The sequence below is a fragment of the Symphalangus syndactylus genome, chromosome 1 (genome assembly GCF_028878055.3).
Source record: "Symphalangus syndactylus isolate Jambi chromosome 1, NHGRI_mSymSyn1-v2.1_pri, whole genome shotgun sequence".
Taxonomy (NCBI): domain Eukaryota; kingdom Metazoa; phylum Chordata; class Mammalia; order Primates; family Hylobatidae; genus Symphalangus; species Symphalangus syndactylus.
Window position 1 is genome coordinate 60,003,453 of NC_072423.2, and position 22,274 is coordinate 60,025,726.

Genomic DNA, 22,274 nt, shown 5'->3' on the forward strand with positions numbered 1-22,274 from the left:
TTTTCTTCTTTTTACTTTTCTATTGCCAAAAGTGAACATACATTCTTTTTACAACCAGAAGTGAAATCTGTTTACAAAGTCAAGTAAGGAAATAAGCAATACTTTGAGATCATCATTTAAGACACACTGTAGCAGGAAGTATGGAGTGGGTATACCAGTGGCATCTACTATAGCTCCTGTATAGAAGAAACTTGATATCTACTTAGCTAAGCAAGACATACTAAAGTTTTTAAGCAACAAAGGCATCTATACACAACATATATCTAAGCTAAACTTTTTTTTCTAGTACTCAAAATTAGACACTTAGGATAGTACCAATCATGCTAATTCTGCCAAATAGACAATAATTATCCAAGACTCCAGAGAAGGCCGAAGACTCCAGGGAAGGCAGAGCCTCACTCTATAGGCAAAGAGAAATAGACACTGGCTTTCCCTGGAGGACTGTAAAATGCCAACTACTTATTCTTAGAGAAACACTGGGACAGATGATTTCTGCAGTTTGTGAAAGGAAACATCCAACCATAAATGCAGTTCATCTATGCATAGTTTTCCAAATATCAGTAGAAACACAGCTACTTTAATTCTAGATAATAACAACCCTGATTTGGAAAATAGTTGAAAATAGTTGGAAAATAGTTGAATTTTTCAAGTATCAGTAGAAATGCAGCTACTTTAATTCTAAATAATAACAAGCCTGATTTGGAAAATGGTTGAAACTAATTGGATTTGCAGCACATCAAGTCATGTACAGAACTGTAAATTAAATTGGCCCACAGAGTCAATCTTGAAACAGTCTTGCCTTAAGGTCCTTCCTCGTTCACCTTTATCCTTATCACAGCAGGATCTGGGTGTCTGAGAAAGATGAAGAGAGAGGCATTGTTTATTCTGAGAATGTGTTTTCTTGAGTCCTTGATTTGCGGTTCTCTGAGGACAGAGTAGGTAGGTGGTAGGTGGAATGCACCTAGTTCCTGAAGCAAAGGCTGTAGTCCACTTGGCAGGGTTCTCTGAAACCATAATTTATCCTGCAGGAGTACTGACAAAACTAAATATGCTGATTCATCTCCTAATCCATTCAATTAACTTCTTGGAGGTAAATTTTCTTTTGAACCCTCACACTTGAACAACACTTGACAATTTCTAAGAGCATTCCCACTGAGTCTGCATAACCACTTGTAAGATAATTGTCTTGCCTATTTTGCAGATGAGAAAAATAAGATTTAGAAAGATAAAAAGACTTGCTTAAGATCACATGGCTTTGAGTGCCAGAGTCTTTTTTTTTTTTTTTTTTTAAACGTAGGTCTTTTTACCCAAGTTTAGCATTTTTTCCTCATTAACACTGCCTTCATAACTGGGCATAGGCAGAACCAGTCAACACAGAAGAACTAATTATTTGTACTGTGACGTACTGTTATAGCTTCAAAGTTCACATGGACTTTCTGTCTTCCTTTTTTTTTCCTTCTTTTTGTTTCCCTCTCTCTCCCTTACCTTGCCTGCCCTCCCTTCCTCCCTCCCTCCCTTCCTTCCTTCCTTCTTCCTCTGATTGCTTAATGCCAAGCTCACAGCTGTGGTTTTGGGGATAAAAACAAATACATTTAACTAAGTTATCTCTTCTACCCACACTCTTTTATTTCTCTATCCAACTTTTGGTTCAATTATAACCAACATATGGGAGATTTGGACACCACATTATACATGCCAAAACCATTCTCTACCACATAGGAGGCTGTGGCATAATTTGGAAAATTACATGCATTAAAACAATATTGTTGGCTACTTAAAATACATGTCATCATTTACAAAACATTATTCCCTCTAGCTTCTCATATTCTCAGCTCAATAATAGTATCCAACTGACGGAAAGACTCTTGTTTATCCTGATTTTCCCATATCATATTTCAAAAGCTAAGTTGTTAGTCATCCTGTCTATTAAGAGCCTTTGCTCCTCCAACACGGCATGGGAGAGAGATATGTTGAGAAGCGTCAGCTATGATACACATCTTTGTATGGCAGTTGACAGCATACATTCCTCTTGGCTGACATAACTAGCTCTTTGGATTACTGTAATGCCTGTTCCTTGACCCTGAATGTAATAGTACTCAAGACATACTCTGTTTTTTGAGCAGTGTTTTTGAATGGACTTAGCCTGGAGAAATGACCTGGAAAGGTTATCTTGGAATGGCCAATTTGTTTAAAATGCATGAGTCCACTACTCACAGGTTCATAGGTGTTAAGTGAGCAGAGCAAGACATACCCAGCAGTTCCCACCCCTTTCTCTTCCTTACTCCACCAAATCAAGGTCAGGCAGAGTACACTTAACAGTCTGGGCAAAGTTTTGTGTTTATTTGGTCAATAATAACAATAATGGCAAGGTTTGCTTGTTTTCTACATTACTGAAATAAAAAACAATTGAATTTATATGTAAAACCATTGATGTAGATTGAGCATCTTGTTCTCTTTGAAATAGCCTCCCAAAAGGCAAGGTCTCTGTCCATCACCAGGAGAGTGGATTAGCAAAACAAGTCTAGATTGCATTACAAGTAATGGATTAGGCTGGATGCCATGGCTCATGCTTGTAATCCCAGCACTCTGGAGGCCAAGGCAGGAGGATCACTTGAGCCCAGGAGTTTGAGACTAGTCTGGGTAACCAGACCTGGTCTCTACAAATTTTTTTTTTAAATTAGCCAGGCATAGTGGTGCATGTCTGTAGTCCCAGACACTCAAGAGGCTGAAGCGTAAGGATCACTTGAGCCCAGGAGCTGGAGGTTACAGTGACCTATGATTGTGCCACTGCACTCCAGCCTGGGTGACAGAGTGAGACTCTGTCTCTTTATATTTATGTATATATGAGTGTGTGTGTGTATGTATGTATGTATACATATATGTGTATATATATAAAAGTAAAGGATTAGCTGTAAACATGTGTCATAGATGGGCCTTGAGGGAATTGTACAGAGTAAAAAATAAATAGGCATATAAAACAACAATCCACATCTGGTAAGAACATATAAAACAAGGGAATAAACCTTAAAAACCATGAGGAAGGCCACCTGTGGTTGAGAAATTTAGGGGAGAGGATGGGGATTAAAGCACTTGATCAATCTATCAATCAATCAATCACAGACCCATGATGATGAGCCATGTACTGTAGAGTATGGTTAATTCCAACTCAGCACCTGAGGTCCAACAATAAAAAGAGAAGAAAAAAAAAGAAACACTTAGAAAAAGTTATTGTCTCCCATGACAATTAAAAGCACTAGTGGGCCGGGTACAGTGGCTCACGCCTGTAATCCCAGCACTTTGGGAGGGTGAGGCAGGCGGATCACCTGAGATCAGGAGTTCGAGACCAGCCTGGCCAACATGGTGAAATCCTGTCTCTACTAAAAATACAAAAATTAGCTGGGCGTGGTGGCACAAGCCTGTAATCCCAGCTACTTGGGAGGCTGAGGCAGGAGAATCGCTTGAACCCAGGAGGCAGACGTTGCAGTGAGCTGAGACAGTGCCATTGCACTCCAGCCTGGGCAACAAGAGCAAAACTCTGTCTCAAAAAAAAAAAAAAAAAAAAAGCACTAGTGATCCCAATTCCTATAGCTAGTGCTGAGATGTTTCTTTACAGTCCAAGTCCTTTCCTTGGAAATCCCTTTTGTCTCCAACCAACAAAAACATGCCCATTTGAAAATAGGTAGATAAGTGATCACATTCTAATCAGAACAGGGTAGAATGCTGTATCTCAAATTTCTCAGGGGACCAGTACTGTAAAGGGACAGGATACTGAGGCTGGAAGGGACCACCCAAAACAGATATTTCTTTGATATTTCCTGTTCCAGCTTTAAGACCCAAGTTGATTTTGCACTCTTCTCATAAGAGATCTTCATTTGCACATCAAAATGCTCAGTACTACTTGTTTCTTAAATTATTCAAGTTTCCCATCCCCTTCTCTATCCATGGACTCCCCCTAAAACCCTGAGTAAATCTGACAGACTAGCAAAATATCCACATTGATGCTGTTTTTTTCCAGTAGCCTTGATATAACCCACTCTTGCTCCATAAGTGAGAGGAGTAGAAAAATTTCTCACCTGACTCACAGGTTTGCCACTGAGCAGCTGGGAGCTACAGAACCAGTCATTCAGTCTGCTGAGCCTCAGGACTGGGCTGAGTTGGATGGGGTGGGAAGGGATGGGGGGCAGTTATTTACAAAGCTTCGTAGTCTATCAGGTTTCCATAAGCCCATAAGGTTTCCCTGCCCAGGTGGGGAGGATGTTATGATTTGTTTCACTTCACATTCTGTCCTTCTACTGATTGCATGGAATTCATTTGGTCCATGTAACCAGATCAAGAGCCTTCCTAAGAAAGTGCTGGGTTCATTTTTATACAGGAACATAAATGAAGGCAAGCTGTCATTTGAAAATTTTAAAAAGCAAATCAATCAATGAGCAAATTGTTGGTGAAAGCTACTAAGTATCCTTACAGTTGTGCCACACTTTCATAGTACATAATTGCTAAGAGAAAAGGTATCTCCGTACATATGTTTAAGGGAACAAGATGAGTGTAGGTCACCACATTAATGAGTTCACATTCAATGAGATGCTGATAAACAACTAAGTTTCCTGGATAGGAGATTGATTAGCTAGAGGTAGTTTAAAAATACTACCCACTTAACTCCTTTAAGATAGATTCCAAATTCCAAACATTCCAAAGCCTTCCAAGATCAGGCCCCCAGTCTCCTTTCTTGCCTGCTACATCTTCACAAACCCACACAGATTTCCACCTGGGTCCAAAGCATTCTGTCAACTCCTAGGGTTCCAAATATCTGCTCACTCTGTGTTGTGAGGCTGAGCGGTTCATCCCTCTCCTCTCTGCCCGTCCCACATCTGCACCAGGCTCATCTCAAAAAGTCCCCTGCCTCTCCCCACCCCTTTTTTCGTTGTGCTTTCAAAATACATTATTCAACCCATTCCTTTGCTTTAGAGCATAGTCATGGATTTTTTCTATTTGTCTTTCTATTAGAAGGTGAACTTCTTGGAATTCAGGGCTGGGGTGATTCACATCATAGCTCCTCCCTCCAGTGCCTTTGCACAGAGAGGAAATCAGCAAACATGTGTTCATTTATTCAACAAATATTAACTGAAGGCATACTGTGTGCTGGGCACTGACCTAGGTGCTAGAATATAGCAGGAACAGTTTCTGTTCCCATGGAGTAGACACTAGACTAGGAGAAGAGGATAGACAATAAATAAATAACACATGTGTGTTAGATCATCGTATATGTGTAGATATTTTTCTGACTGTCAGGTGGTAAGTGATAAGTGATATGAAGAAAATAAAAGAGGGCAAGTGAAAAGAATGTCACATGAGGAAGGGGTGGTGGGGCTGCAACGCTCTGTTAAATAGGATGGGCAGGGAAGGATTTGCTCAGAAAATGACCACTGAGTGTAGGCCTGAATGAGATGAGGGGGTGAGCCATGTAAATATCTGGGAGAGGAGCAATCCAGGCAGAGGGAACAATATGTGCAAAGGCCCCGATATAGGGACATGCTTGATGATTGATGAATAAATGCATGAAATTTGTTTTCAGCACATTCTGTCGGCAGTTTGGTCAAATGAAAGAGCCTCTTCTCTCTGTTCAAAGTAGGACAAAAATGCTTGCTTTGTAAATGATATACTAAAGCCATGAGTCTACAGCTTTACAATTTAAAAAGCTTATACTTGGGAAATTTTGGACCAGAGTTTCTCGTGTATGTTTTAGCTTTCTGTGGACACTTTAGCAGTACAATAAAAAATGGAGTTAATTTGAATCTCCAGAATGAAACCAAAAAATGTAATTCTCTCCTTTTGCTTTCACACCCATGTCAAGGAAAGCCTGGGTACCAAATCGTGTTACCTCCTTCCTTGAAAAGAACTGAGAGACAGACAAAAATGACAGATAGAAAATCCAGATGAGCAGTGACAGGCTGTTCATTTTACTTCACAGGCTGGGTGGTTTGGGCCCAAGAATTTCTCCCATAGCTCTGTGCTACCAGGTACATGACTGTTAATTTAAAAAGGAAATCGTCAGAGTGTCACTTCTTTGAAAACAAGATAGGAACTAAAATATTTTAGTTTCAGGCTATTTTTCACACACTAAAAATATCAAGTGGAATAAGAAATTTCACGTCCATTGATTTTTCATCACAAGTCAATCCTCAGTGTGCTGAGTCCGAAAAACCAAAAATACACTGTTTAGCTCAGATACGTATTGCACTCGTGTCGTGCACAGGGGACTAGCTCAGCCATTGTGGTTGGCGCAAAGAACTCTGGTCTCAAAGCTTATAATCCCATTGGCAAACCGAAACACAGCCCCCAGAATATGAAACAGTGACACTGGACACTGTACAAGTAAAACTCAAATGAGTAAGGACTGCTGCTTCCAGCCAACAAGCAATAATAACAGGGACTACATTTACCCTTCCACCTGAAACAACAGAAACCAAACCAACACTGGTTTTTAAGACAATGGACGTCAAGCAACGAGAAAATGAGAGGTGGAAAACACATGTGCTGAGCCCTGTGCTTGCTCCTGCTCACTGCCCGAAGAGTTTCCAGGATACAGTGCAAGGAAGATGTGTTAAGTTTGCCAGAGCTACTGTAAGAAAGTACCACACACTGAGTGGCTTAAATGTCAGAAATGTATTGACCACAGTTCTGCAGGCCGGAAGTCTGAAATCAAAATGTCAGCAGCATAGGTTCCTTCCAAAGGCTGTGAGGGAGAGTCTGTTCCACGCCTCTTTTCTAGCTTCTGGGTTCCTCGGCATTCCTTGGCTTGTAGATGACCATCTTCTCCCTGTGTCCTCACGTGGTCTTCCATCTGTACATGTCTCTGTCCAAGTTTCCTCTTCTTACAAAGACACTGGTCCTTTTGGATTAGGACCCATTCTAATAAGCTCATTTTAGCTTGATTACCTCAATAAAGACCCTGTTTCCAAATCAGTTACATTCTGAGGTACTGGGAGTTAGGATTTAAACATGTTTTTGGGAAGGGGATCAATTCAACCCAAAATAGATAGGGACCCCAGAGAGAACCTGGTGGACTCCCTGAGTTGAAGAGATAAAGCAAGATTCCAGGGACACCAAGGCTGCCAGAGTTTGCAAGTCAGAGTATCAGAGAGGAAACAGCTGCACAGAGAGAAGCCCTGGGGTCTGCACTGGGTCCCCTGCATTATTTAACAGAATTTGATCAGCACATGCATGTGAGGAAACTATCCAAGTCAGGGGGAAAATTATTCAACAGAATTAGAGGAAACCATGCCCAGTACTCACACAGGGCCAGGACAGTACCTGTTCCTACCGACCAGATTGGAAAAACTCATAATTTACAGGGCATTGGGTAGATGACTAAGGAAAGTCTTGCTTCAGTAGTGGCGGGTAGTTAGCTAAGCACTACTCCAGAGCCACTTAACAAATCTTAAAAGCAAAACCCCAAAAGATCGAACTGTTTCCAAGTAAGTTAACTCATCCCAGAACAAAGCTCAAAAATATTTATAGCAACATGTAAGTCTTCATCACCCAGCAAAGTAAAATTCACAATGTCTGGCATCCAATTAAAGATTACCAGGCATGCAAAAGAGCAGAAAAATATGACTTATGAGAATAGTCAATCAATGAAAACCAATCCAGAACTAACACAGATGTTAAATTAGCAGATAGGGCACTAAAACAGTTGTTATGGCCGGGCGTGGTGGCTCACCCTTGTAATCCCAACATTTTGGGGGGCCAAGGCAGGCAGATCACCTTAGGTCAGTAGTTTGAGACCAGCCTGGCCAACATGGTGAAACCCTGCCTCTACTAAAAATATAAAAATTAGCTGAGTGTGGTGGTGCACACCTGTAATTCCAGCTACTCAGGAGGTTGAGACAGGAGAATCGCTTGAACCCGGGAGGTGGAGGTTGCAGTGAGCCAAGATCATGCCAGTGCACTCCAGCCTGGGAGAAGAGAGAGACTCCATCTCAAAACAAACAAAAAAACAAAACCCAGTTACTATAAAACTGTGTTCCATATGTCCAAAAAGTTAAGTGAGGCAAATCAAGCTTCTAGAGATGAAAATTCAGTGTTTGAGGTGAAAAAAAACAATAAAGATTAGACATTGCAGAGGAAAAGATTAATGATGTTGAAGACATAGCAACAGACACTATCCAAAATGAAAGAGAAAAATTAATTTTTTAAAAAATGAATAAAGCACCAGTGAGATGTGGGACAACTTCAAGCAGCTGAATATACCTGTAATTAGAGTTTCCAAGGAAGGAGAGAGAGAGAGCCAGATAGAAAAATAATATTTGAAGAAATAATGACTAAAAACTTTCCAAACTTGACAAAAACCGTAAACCCACAGATCCAAGATGAACAAACCCCAAAGACAAGAAGCATGAACAATGAACACCAAGACATGTCCTAGTCAAATTGCTCATACTCCGTTATACAAAGAAAATCTTAAAAGAGCCAGAGAAAAAAGACATATTAAGTACACAAGAATAAAAATAAGGGTAACAGTGATATCTTGTCAGAGTCCAGAAGCAGACCCACAGGGGCATGCAGCTGGTTGTTGACAAAGGCCATTGAGTAGTAAAAAGACTCCTTTCTTTCTTTCTCCTTTTCTTTCTTTCTTTCTTTCTTTCTTTCTTTCTTTCTTTCTTTCTTTCTTTCTTTCTTTCCTTCTTTCTTTCTCTTTCTTTTTCTTTCTTTCTTTCTCTTTCTTTCTCTTTCTTTCCTTTCTTTCTTTCCCCCTCCCTTCCATCCCTCTCTCCCTCCTTCCTTCCTTCCTTCCTTCCTTCCTTCCTTCCTTTCTCTCTCTCTCTTTCTTTCTTAGAGCCTCACTCTGTTTCCGAGGCTAGAGTGCATTGGCGCTGTCATAGCTCACTGTAACCTTAAATTTATGGGCTCAATCAATCCTCCTGCATCACCCTCCCAAGTAGCTAGGACTACAGGCATGTGCCGTCACACCCAGCTAATTTTTGTATTTTTATTTTTGTAGAGATGGGGTCTCACATGGTTACCCAGGCTGGTCTTGAACTACTGGGCTCAAGCAATCTACCTGCCTTGGCCTCCCAAAGTGTTGGGATTACAGGCATGAGCCACCATGCCTGGCCAAAGATAGTCTTTTCAACAAATGGGACTTAAAATTGTTTATTCATAAGGAAAAATTTAAACTTTGAGCTATACCTCACACTATATACAGAAAGTAACTCAACTGGAATCTGCTGACAAGGAAAAAAGAAAAAAAAAGTAACTCAAAGTGGATTTACAAGGTAGATAGGAACAGACACCATAGATGTACCCACATCTTAGGTTTATTCTCATAACATCATGAGATAATGCCTTATTCTCTTGGCATCTCTAAATAAATTTTTGAATGAAGCATTTTTTAATGACTTGTTAAATGTTCAGTATTTCAGTTAAGATATTCATGAAATGGGTATGTATAGTGCAAATATCCCCATTTTGCAGATCACAAACCAAAATCAGTAAGTTGACACACTTTATGTGTTTTATGACAGAAATTTAGATCACTTTTGGCAAAAGCATTTTAGAAGTTTGTCACTGGAGCCTGTGGAATTTAAATGAACTATCCCAGATGAAATACAATTGACTTTATCCTTGTAAAAGTTATGTTCTAGGCTCTATCTGGAATTTGAAGGCTGTAGTTTCAGTCACTGAGAAAACAAAATCCTATTGGTGGTTAGATGGGCAGACATGTTAACAACCTTAGCATTGGAGTCAATCCAAACTACCCACTTTTAGAGCTTAAAGGCAGGGTTTCCACATTCTGAGAAACAGTCTTAATGAGGGGGAAACCAGTTATTTAAACAGTAAATTGTATCCAGGATTTTAAAGAGCAAAGAACTTTACAGCAAGTCATCTCCATCCTTTGAGCTGTTATTGAGACACCACTTTTAGACATGGTGATCCATCACCCAGTAATATGTTCCCATTAACCTCCGAGGGCTGAACTTGGTGCTTAAGCAAGAAATTTTTTGCTTCATTCCCAGCGTGGCAGTGGACAGTGAGGCAGGAGCAGAATTCATTTTAAAATCACAGCCCATTAGGGAGAATTAGGCCATGATGCATTAATTCCAGGCACTTGAGATGTTTACTATTTTCATTAAAATTTTTTCTTCTTAAATATTTAATGCTAAGGGATTTTTATTTAAATGTATCATATAAAGTGCAATGGCTGACATGGCAGGACTTGTTCATTGCATTATATTAGGTGTTGGTACTACTTTAACATTTGATCCTATAAATGCAGAGAGTTTTATCCTATAAATCCAGAGATTTATCCTATAAATCCAGGACACAAGAGTTACAACCCCAATTTTGACATCGTCCTCTGCAGCCTTGGGCAAGTGCCTCTAATCTCTTGTCTTTGTTTCAATATCTATAAAACAAGCATTATAATTTACTGAGCCCCACCAGAATACGATGAACTATAACTAATTAGTATTTACAGTCTGATCTGATGAAAGGCATTAAATGTTATTGTTGTTGTATTATTTCATAAATGATTGCTAAGTTTGACATCAGAAGCAATTTTCTTGTTCCAGAAGAGCTTTCTGATGAAATCAGAACTTGCAAAAAAGCTCACTTCTTGCCGATGGATTTCCTTCTTCAAAATAATCAAATATATTGTGTTCAATATCAAGTGGGTGAAGCATCACTGTACACAATAAGACTTAGGAGGTGATTAATTATACATTCAGACATTTGGGGACTGACACATAAAATACAACAAAGAATAATGACGGGGCAGCGGGCTGGGGGGTGACAGTGCAGAGAGTGGGAGCAGCCCACCGACCCTGCCCCATATGGACTGCCGTGCTCCCCCAGGCTCCTTCTGGGAATGCTACAGTGAGCAGAAGGATGGCTTTCATGCCTTTCTTCAGGTTCTTTCTGTCACAAACTTATCATTTTGCACTAAGAACTGACGCTTGAGCCACGTCCAACTGGCACATAACAAATGAAGCTCTGGGTGAATCAGTTGAACTAAAGAACTGAAAAACCACAGGTCACAAGCTCCTACCTAGTTGCCAATTAGCCTGTGGTTAGAACAATTTTCTCAGCCATCTCCACTCTCACTTGGAAATAGAAAATTAGTGAAGCAAGTAAGACAAGAGATCAAACAGAGTGTCTTTTAATCACTTTTAAGGAAGCTGACAATAGTAACATTAAAAGCAAGCAATTGCATTCAAAGGATTATTTTAAACATTAAAAATTTAAAATTTAAAAAGCTAACAAGTAAACTTTTAAAATTTATTTACAAGAGTAATGGTGAATGTAGTTGAAAACTAAATCAAACAATTGAGAAACTTTAAGAATTTGAGACCAGGTGCAGTGGCTCACACCTGTAATCCCAGCGCTTTGGGAGGCTGAAGTGGGAAGATTGCTTGAGGTCAGGGGTTTGAAACCAGCCTGGGCAACATAGTGAGGCTCCAACTCAACAAACAAATTTTTAAAAATTAGCCAGGTATGGTGGTGCACACCTGTAGTCCCAGCTACTTGGGAGGCTAAGGCAGGAGGATCACTTGAGTCTGGGAGTTCGAGGCTGCAGTGAACCAAGATGACACCACTGCGCTCCAGCCTGGGTGACAGAGTAAGACCCTGTCTCAAAAAGTAAATGAATTAAAAAAATAAAAGAATTCAAAAACTTCAAGGAGTAACATGACTGTTCAATACGGGAAATTACCAATCAATGAAAATATGACACTGCATGGGCTTAAAAGCTACACATGAGAAGGAAAAAGAGGTGTAAACACATCCTCCAATATGTGATCAGTGACTGAAATTTGGGTGAGTGGGGACATATTATAGAAGGAAGGACCTAGGCATTATAAGAAACTATATTTATTGTTTGGAAGAAAGAGAATAAAAGAGAAAGTATTACATATGCTTAACATCCTAGAATTTGTTTTTTCATTCGTGCAACAGATATTTTTGGTGCACATCATAGGATAGGTTGTCCTTGCCCTCAGCTAGCTCAGCCAAAAGGAGAAATGGCTGTGTGAACAAGTATCTGTATGTTACATGCTGTAATAGAGGTGTGAGTTCTGTCAAAAAAGTGTCTAGCCAGGCACGTGGCTCATGCCTGTAATCCCAATTACTCAGGAGGCTGAGGCAGGAGTATCACTTGAGGCCAAAGTTACCAGCCTTGGCAACACAGCAAGATCCCATCTCTAAAAAAATATGTTAAATTAGCCTGGCTTGGTGGCTTGCACCTATGCTCTCAGCTACTGAGGATGCTGAAGCCAGAGGATTGCTTGAGCCCAGGAGTCAGAGGTGACAGTGAGCTATGATTGTGCCACTGCACTCTAGCCTGGGCAACAGAGCAAGACCCTATCTCTTAAAAAAATAAAAAAGAAAGAAAGCGGCTAGATCTGCCCAGATAGGGACAAGAAACTTTTCCAGTTAAGATGATATTTGATCTGGGTCTTGATAGATAGATGAGTTTAGGAGTTTACTAAGCTGAAAAAAAAAAAAGGCATTTTAAGGCGAAGGAATAGCACATGCAAAAGCACTGTGTCCTTGATCTAATTCCATAGTGAATGCTGTCTCCCATAGCTTAGTGGCTTAAAGCAGCAACCAATCTTTATGTTACACGAGTCTATGTGTCACCTAAGCCATTATGCTGATCTGAGTCTGACTCGGCTGATCTTGAATGGTCTGGCTCACAGAGCTGAGGTCGGCCAGCAGGTCAGCCAAGGGCTGGATGGTCAGAACTGGCCTTGACTGGGATGATGTGCAGCACTGCACTTGGCCTCTCATCATCTAGCAGGCTAGGCCAGGCTTATTCTAATGACAGAGACAGGTTCAAGAGATCGCTGAAGCACACAGGGCCTCTTTAGGCTCTCACTCAGAACTAACGTGTAGTTATTTCACACACATTCCATTGTCCCAGCAAGTCACGAGGCCAGCCCAGATTCAAAGAGTGGGGTAGTGGACCCATCTCTTGATGGAAGGAGCTACAAAGTGTAAACCAAAACTAAAATTCTAAGGCTCCCCAACTGTCTGAATGAACCCCTCCTCTTGACCAAGGGCATTCCAAAGTTAACCTAGAAAACTGGTTCAGCCATGATGGGAAGGGGCAGTCAGACATGCCTCATCATACCCTCCTCCCTTTTGAAATTCAGGAAAAGCCAACTGGCATTAACATCAACACAGGCCTTAAGAAACATTTACAAACTAATCTCTCTGAAGCCTGCTACCTGAAGGCTTAATCTACAAGATAAAACCTTGGTCTGCACAACCCCTTATCTTAACCCAGACATTTCTTTCTATTGATAATAACTATTTCAACCAATTGCCAATCAGAACATTTTTAAATCTACCTATGACCTGAAATCTCCTACTTGGAGCTGTCCCACCCTTCCAGATTGAACCAATGTAAACCTTACATGTATTGACTTATGTCTCCCTAAAGTGTAAAAAGCAAGCCATGCCCCAACCACCTTGGGCACATGTTGTCAGGACTTCTTGAGGCTGTGTCACAGGCGTGTCCTTAACCTCAGCAAAATAAACTTTCTAAATTGATTGAGACCTGTCTCAGATACTTTTGGGTTCACAAAAGTCACATTGCAAAGAGAAGGGTAAACAATTTTTGTAATCAATCTGCCACAGTTACTAAGATGTTATATATATATATATATATATATATATATATATATATATATATATGGTGTATTTGGGGGGTTGGGGAGGGACAGGATTTAGGTATGGCTTGAGGAAAAAGTTCAAGTAGAGAAAGAGAGACAGACAGAAGCTACAGCTATAACAGTGGTCTAGGGCCAGGTCATGAATGAAACTTGGAAGCCACATGTAGGAGTTGGAAATTTTTTCTGGAGGCAATTGGAAAACCATTGAAGGTTTGATGGGATTACATATTTATTTCAGAAAAGATATAATGAAAAATTTTCTGAAGGGAAGAGATTGAAATTAAAAAAACACACAGTTAAGAAGCTACAGTACCATAGTAATTCAGGTGAGAAGCTATAAGGACTTGTATAAGGGAGGAATGGCAAAGGAAAAAGGGTGATACATTTGGGGAAAAATTGGGGCAAAATTGCCAGGTCGAATGTGTGGTTGTAACTAGTTTGTTGTCTCTCTTCTTTTGTCATAATAAGACCTTCAATTGTAGACAGCCCATGTTGACTCAAAATAAAGACCACATCTCCCAGCTTCCCTTGCAGCTAAGTGAGACCATATGAGTATATCCTGATCAATGAAACGGAACAGATGTGTCATGTGGTGATTTCCTGAACCTTTACTAAAAGGCAGCTGAGCCATGCCCTTTGTCTGTTTCTTTTTCCTTCTCTACCCTATTGCCTGGAACACAGTAATCCATTTTTGGGACAGGAGGATAAAGGCTATACTCTGAGGATGGCAGGGTAGTGAGCTAGAAGGGACCTGGGTTCCTAAAGAGGTAATAAAGTCACCAAGTCAGCCCTGGACTGCAGGCCTACTTCCTGAGTTTCTTTATTTTTTTTTAACTTTTATTTTAGGTTCAGGGATATATGTGAAGGTTTGTTACATAGATAAACTCGTTTCCCAGGGATTAATTGTACAGATTATTTCATCACCCAGGTATTAAACCCAGTATCCAAGAGTTATGTTTTCTGCTCCTCTCCCTCCTCCTACCCTTCACCCTCAAGTAGACCCCTGTATCTGTTGTTCTTTCTTTGTGTTCATGAGTTCTCATCATTTAGCTCCCACTTGTAAGTGAGAACATGCAGGATTTGGTTTTCTGTTCCTGTGTTAGTTTGCTAAGGATAATAGCCTCCAGCTCCATTTATGTTCCTGCAAGACATGATCTCATTTTTTATGGCTGCATAGTATTCCATGGTGTATATGTACCACATTTTCTTTATAGGCATTTAAGTTGATTCCATGTCCTTGCTATTGTGAATAGTCCTGCAGTAAACATTTGTGTGCATGTGTCTTTATGGTAAAATGATTTATATTCCTCTAGGTATATACCCAGTAATGGGATTGCTGGGTCAAATGGTAGTTCTGCTTTTAGCTCTTTGAGAAGTTGCCATACTGCTTTCCACAATGGTTGAACTAATTTAAACTCTCACCAGCATGTAAGTGTTTCCTTTTTTCCACAACCTTGCCAGCATCTGTTATTTTTTTGACTTTTTAATAATAGCCATTCTCACTGTGTGAGATGGTATTTCATTGTGGTTTTGATTTGCATTTCTCTAATGATCAGTGGTATGGAGCTTCTTTTCATATACTTGTTGGCCACATGTATGTCTTCTTTTAGAAAATGTCTGTTCATGTCCTTTGCCCACTTTTTAATGGGTTTGTTTGTTTCTTGTAAATTTGTTCAAGTTCCTTATAGATGCTAGATATTAGACCTCTGTCAGATGCATAGTTTGCAAATATTTTCTCCCATTCTGTAGGTTGTCTGCTTACTCTGTTGATAGCTTTTTTTTTCTGTGTGCAGAAGCTCTTAAGTTTAATTAGATCCCATTTGTCAATTTTTGCTTTTGTTGTGATTACTTTTGATGTCTTTTTCAAATGCCTTTTCCAATGTATGGGATGGTATTGCCCAGATTTTCTCCTAGGGTTTTTATAGTTTGGGGGTCTATTTATTTACTTATTTTCTTTTTTTGAGACACAGTCTCACTCTGTCATTCAGGCTGGAGTGCAGTGGCGCAATCTCGGCCCACTGCACCCTCTGCCTCCCAGGTTCAAGTGATCCTCCTGCCTCAGCCTGCCGAATAGCTGGGATAACAGGAGCGTGCCACCACACCTGGCTGATTTTTATATTTTTAGTTGAGGCAGTGTTTCATCATGTTGGCCAGGCTGGTCTTGAACTCCCGGCCTCAGGTGATCCACCCACCTCGGCCTCCCAAAGTGCTGGAATTACAGGCATGAGCCATAGTGCCTGGCCTACATTTAAGTCTTTTTTTTTTTTTTTTTTTTTTTTAACAGGGTCTCACTCCAGTTGCCCAGGCTGGAGTGCAGTGAGGCAATCTTGGTTCACTGCAGCCTCAACCTCTTAGGCTCAGGTGATTCTCCCACCTCAGCCTCCCAAGTACCTGGGACTAGAGGCGTGCACCACCATGACTGGCTAGTTTTTTTGTATTTCTAGTAGAGACAAGGTTTCACCATGTTGCCCAGGCTGATCTCAAACTCCTGGACTCAAGCAATTCACCTGCCTCAGCCTCCCAAAATGCTGGGATTACAGGTGTGAGCCACCAGGCCTGGCCTACATTTAAGTCTTTAATCTATCTTGAGTTGATTTTTTTATATGCTATATGGAAGGGGGTCAGCTTCAATCTTCTGCATATGGCTAGCCAGTTATCCCACACCATTTATTGAATAGGCGTCTCTTCCCCATTGCATGTTTTTGTCAGCCTTGTCAAAGATCAGATGGTTGTAGATGTGTGGCCTTATTTCTGGGCTCTCCATTCTGTTCCATTGGTCTATGTGCCTGTTTTTGTACCACTACTATGCTGTTTTGGTTACTGTTGCTTTGTAGTATCAAATGAAAGAGAAATAAACTACTATTCTCATATTTAGGCCCTTTGTTCTTTAGGATCTTTGTTATTCACAGGTGAGCATATGCTGAGCTGATACAGCTGTGGAAGGAGAACTTAAGTTTATGTGGATCATGATGTTATTAACCCAGGATGAAGAACAGATCTCTAAGGGGAATTTATGAGATCTATCATGTAGCTGATAAGTTCCTGATGCTTGTGGAAGAAACAGATAAAGATCTTTACCTCTGGAGAGAGGAATTGTGTGATGAGACTCTGGAAGAGGGACCTGGATGACTTAATCTGATACTAAAAACACTTTTGAATCTTTGGTATTTTATACCATTCGCTTGTTGTGCCTAAGCATAAATAATTAAATACTTTCAAAAAATGAAAGAGGAGAGAACAATTCCCAACTTATTCTATGAAGTCAGCATTACCCTGATAACAAAATCAGATAAAGCCATCACAAGACAGGAAAACTATACCCACATTTCTTATAAATATAGATGTAAAAATTTTCAACAGAATACAAATGGAATCCAGCAACATATGAAACCATGATCAAATGAGATTTATCCCAAGAAGGCAAGGTTGGTTTAACATGAAAATCAGTCATGTCCTATACCATAGTAATAGAATAAAGGACAAAAATCTCAATTGACACAGAAAAATCAGTTGGCAAAATTCAACACCCTTTCATGATAAAAACACTAAATAACTTCCTCAATCCGATAAAAAGACATTTATGAAAACTCCACAACTAACATCATACTTAATTGTGAAAGACTAGACATTTCCCCCAAAGTCAGTAACACAAGTAGAATGTCTGTTCTTATCACTTCCATTCATCATGGAAGTGTACTTGGAGGTTCTGGTAAGGGCAATTAGGCAAGAAATTGAAATAAAGGCATAAATATGAGAAAGGAAGAAGTAAAACTATCCTCAGGTGACATAAATTTTTAATACATAAAATACTAAGAAATCCACCAAAAATGATCAAAACAAACAAGTTCTGCAAGGTTGCATGATACAAGATCAATACTAAAAATCAGTTGTATACACTAATAATGAACAATACAATAATAAAATTAAGTAAACATTTCCATTTATAATTGCAGCAAAAAATCTAGGAATAAAGTTAACACAGGAAATGCAAGATTTGTAAACTGAAAACTACAAATTATGTTGAAGAAAATTAAAGACCTAAAGAATTGGAAAGGCATACTATGTTCATGGATTGGAAGACATAGTATTGTTAAGATGGCAGTGCTCCCCAAATTGATCTGCAGATTCAATGCAGTCTCTACCAAAATCATGGCTGTGTTTGTTGCATCACATCTTGAAAAGGAAGAACAAAGTTGGAATACTCACACTTGCCTCAATTTCAGAACTTAATAAATGCTCCAGTAATCATAAGGATAGATATATAGATATGATGCTGACATAAGGATAGTCATATAGATATGATGCTGACATAAGGATAGTCATATAGATTAATGGAATAGAACTGAGAGTCCAGAAGTATGCCTTTACATTTATGGTCAATTGAATTTCTTTTTTTTTTTTTTTTTTAACCAATGAACACTTTTATTTACTGGTAAAATATAAAAATCCAGGTCTCTTAAATTCACACAATCTCTCCAAATATTTGGCAAGATTGATCCCAAGTCCGTACGGGTGGGTAACAAGAACAAAAGGGTCTCTGCTCAGAGAGACTTATTGTCGTTCAGAGTTCTGCCCTGCTTCCCTCTAAATGCTCACCAACCTGGGCTCTTCTAAAGTGGGCAGACAGGCCCTATTCTAAGCATAGGACTAGCCCCATTTGTGTGTGACACTAAGTTCCTCCAATGGTCCAAACTGAGCGTGGATGACTATCCAACATCACACACAAATGCACATCCCCTCTCTTTACAAGACATGCAGAATCTCAAGATATCTCAAGATATGCAGCAAGTTTAATACCTGAAGGTTAACATAAATGACAGTAGGACACAGATGCAATGCTATAGTAAAATGTAGTTGGGGATGGAAGGGGGCAGAGGGTCACTGGATATCATCACAGCAACCAGTGAGTGAGTCCTCTGGTGCCCTGAGGAGGTTGTGAGACACTTGACTCATGTCACAAAGAATGGAGTAAACTAACAACTCTGAAAGACAAGCAGGTGGCAGCATTGCTGAGATGAGACTCGGGGCAGGGGTCTGCAGCTCTGTCAGAGTGTTAATGCTCAAGGATGCCTGGGCTCAAGAGTGTTCTGGTCAGCATTTTAACATCGGAAGAAGGGCTTCTTCAGGACACACTCTCTTCTCTTAATATGAGGTGAAGAAACCGATCCCATTCTGAGTAACCAGGCCCCATAATACCTTGGTCTTTTGATACACAGCAGCACTACACACCACTGCGCCCCCCAGCCAGCTTCACTCTGTCTGCTAAGCACCCACTCTGCAAATAGATCTCAGAGTGAACAAATCCAGAGAAGGTGGGAGGAGCCACCGTGGTGGGATGTGAGGGACAGGAGTTGGATGGAGGAGCAGATGGGTCCCATGTCAGGCCCCTCCTAGGCATCGTGAAGATTGCTATTGCTCAGAAGCACCTTTTCCTCAGGTTTGAAGGCTGGCATCCCAAGGTAGGGGCAGCTGGCACAGCAGAAGGCATCGCCCAGGTAGCAGTTTCCACAAGCCGACTTGGGTTGGGAGCTCATCTGTTCCCTTGACTTCTCTTTTTCCAGTTCTTCGGCAAGGCCACAGGTGCAGTTCTTACAGGCCTTCCTCTTTTTCCCTTCCCCACAAGAAGCAGCCCACAGGGAAGCCGGATCTGGCTTCTTCAAATCTTCTGGATCTAGCAGCTCATCTGAGTCAATGAGATCCATGCTGTCGTCCTCCATATCGTTGGCTGAGAGGGTCCACAGCTTGGCAGCAGCAAGGTCCACAGCAGGCTTCACTGAAGGAGAAGACTTCATGGTGATGGAAAACTTAAGCTGACTAGAAGAACCCACTTCAAAGTTTGTTTTTTTGCCTGTGATCTGAACAAACAGCAGGCTGTCACTTTCATGACCAAGGTGTTCTCGAACAGACTATTTCCTCAGGGGTTAGCGGCTCCCACTGCAGTTCTTTCACTTCCACAAGACCAGAAAGAGTCAGGGCTGAACACAGCTTAGATGCTGCCTTCACTTTGCTATTGTTATCTACAGCTGTCTCTACTGGCTCTTTCAGAAAAAGACATCCACCAGGCCGAAGGATCCGGGTGATTTCAGCCAAAATCTCACCACTGTGCAGAGTGGTGCTTCCCGGGACTAAACCCGACAAAATAATGTCAAAGCTGGATTCTTTGTGGGCAGACTGCAACAGCTGGTTGATGTTTTCTACAGACACACAGCCCTCATTGCCAGTTAACACTTGAAGCTCATCCACCAGACCTTTCAGAGCCTCCACTGGGGATGACTTATCCCAGACCACTGCCACAAACTGGCCAGCAGAGATCCCAAAATCTGCCATTCTTGCAGTGCAGTACTGACGGACCTAAAAACTGCTGGCCAAAAGAGAATCAAGACTGCCACCTGGGCTGGCTCCCGGCTTCTCCGCCAGTCAATTGAATTTCTAAAAGAGCACCAAACAATTCAATAGAGAAGGAATAGTCTTTTCAACAACTTTTGCTGGAACAACTGGATATCTACATGCAACAGAATGTGACAAAAATGAAATAAAAGCCATCATACGTTATAATATTTATAAAATTATCACATATAAAAAAACTCATAACTAATTCTAAGAGCTAAGATAGTAAAACTCTTAGAAGAAGACATTGAACTAAATCTTTGTGATCTTGGATTTGTCAATAGTATCTTAGATGTGATACCAAAAACACAAGTAACAAAAGAAAAAATAGACAATTTGGACTTTATCAAAATTAAAACCATTCTTGCTACAAAAGACATCATGAAGAAAGTCCAAAAGACAACCCACAGAATAGGAAAAAATATTTATAAATCATAATCTGATAAGAGATTTGCATCGAGAATATATAAAGGACCCTCACAACTCAACAATAAAAAACAAATAAACCTATTTAAAATGGGCAAAGAATTTAAAGAGAGATTTCGCCAAAGAATATATATGAATGGCCAATAAGCACATAAAAAGATGCTCAGTCTTATTAGTCATTAGGGAAATGCAAATCAAAACTACAATGAGATACTCATACCCACTTAGGATAGCTATATAATTTAAAACACAGACAATAACAAGTGTTGGTTAGGATGTGGAGAAATAGGAATTCTCAAACACGGCTGATGGGAATGTAAACTTGTGAAGCTGCTTTGGAAACAATTTTGAAGTCCCTCAAAAAAGTTAGACATAGTACTACCATATGACCCCACATTTGTACTCCTAGAAAATCAAAAACGTGTGTGTGTGTGTGTGTGTGTGTGTAAAAAGAAATAGAGAATTGAAAACATATATCCATACAAAAGCTTATAAATGAATGTTCATTCCAGCATCATTTATAATAGTCTAACAGTGAAAACAATCTGAAAACAATCTCAGTGTCCATCAGCTAATGACTGGATAACAGAAGGGAGTACATCCCTACATGGAATATTATTCAGCCATGAAAAAAATGAAGTTCTGATACATGCAACAATATAGATGAACCTTGTAAACGAACTAACTTCAAGAAGCCAAACACAAAGGTCATGTATTCTATGATTCCATCTACATGAAATGTCCAGAATAGGTACAGCATTCATAGAGACAGCAAGCCGATTGATTAGTGGTTGCTAGGAGTTGAGGGGAAGTCAGAATGAGAAGTGATTGCCAATGAGTACAGTGTCTTAGAATCAGCCTTGGAACCCATCATTTCTCCAAGAAGTCCTGGTTTCTTGCACTTAGCAATAGTATCTAGAAGCCAAGGGCCAGGTGCGGTGGCTCACGCCTGTAATCCCAGCACTTTGGGATGCCGAGGTAGGCAGATTTCTTGAGGTCAGGAGTTCAAGACCAGCCTGGCTAACATGATGATACCCTGTCTCTACTAAAAATACAAAAATTAGTTGAATGTGGCAGCAGGCCCCTGTAATCCCAGCTACTTGGGAGGCTGAGGCAGGAGAATTGCTTGAACCGGGGAAGTGGAGGTTGCAGTGAGCTGAGACCGTGCCATTGCACTCCAGCCTGGGTAACAGAGCAAGACTCCAAAAAAAAAAAAAAAAAAACCAAAAACCACCAAGACCTCAGTACTGGGTGTGTTCATTGCTACTGGTGTGTTTGCTCCCAGACTGTCTCAGTGGAAAGAGTTAGGAAGCATGTATGTACACACACATAGTCATTAACACCATTTGTTTCCAAAAAATACCCATTTGTTTTTATATCTGCTTATCTTGCAAAACTTCAGCTCATACCAATACCACCAATTCCAGTCCCTAATCACAGGGTAGTTATCTCCCATCCTATATGATACAGGATATTATCTGATCAGGCCTCTGTATGTAATCAGTATTGCCACTGCTGCCCCTGCCTGCACAATGCCCTCCTCTCAGTCTCCACACCTCAAGTTTGTTCCTTCCTCCCACGTGCACATCATCATCACCTTGCTCAGGCCCAAGCAGCCCACACTAGGCCACTCGTTTATGGGGTGCCCTTGTGCTTTAACCTCAGGCTCTAACTTTCATCTCGGTGTTCCCTCTCTGGGGGTACCCTCCTCAACTTGCCTGGGCCCCAGTGACCTGAGCCAGTTTACCCTCCCACATGGAGGTCCTCCTCACCCCATGGGACTCCTAT

General features: G+C 40.5%; 1 protein-coding gene and 1 pseudogene across 1 annotated transcript in view; one reads left to right on the forward strand and one right to left on the reverse strand.

Annotated features, from left to right (window-relative positions):
- Window positions 1–22,274, forward strand: part of KCTD1 (potassium channel tetramerization domain containing 1) — a 207,547-nt gene that overhangs the window by 38,700 nt on the left and 146,573 nt on the right. The gene's annotated exons all lie outside the window — the stretch shown is intronic.
- On the reverse strand, window positions 18,031–20,094 carry LOC129459166 (anamorsin-like; annotated as a pseudogene).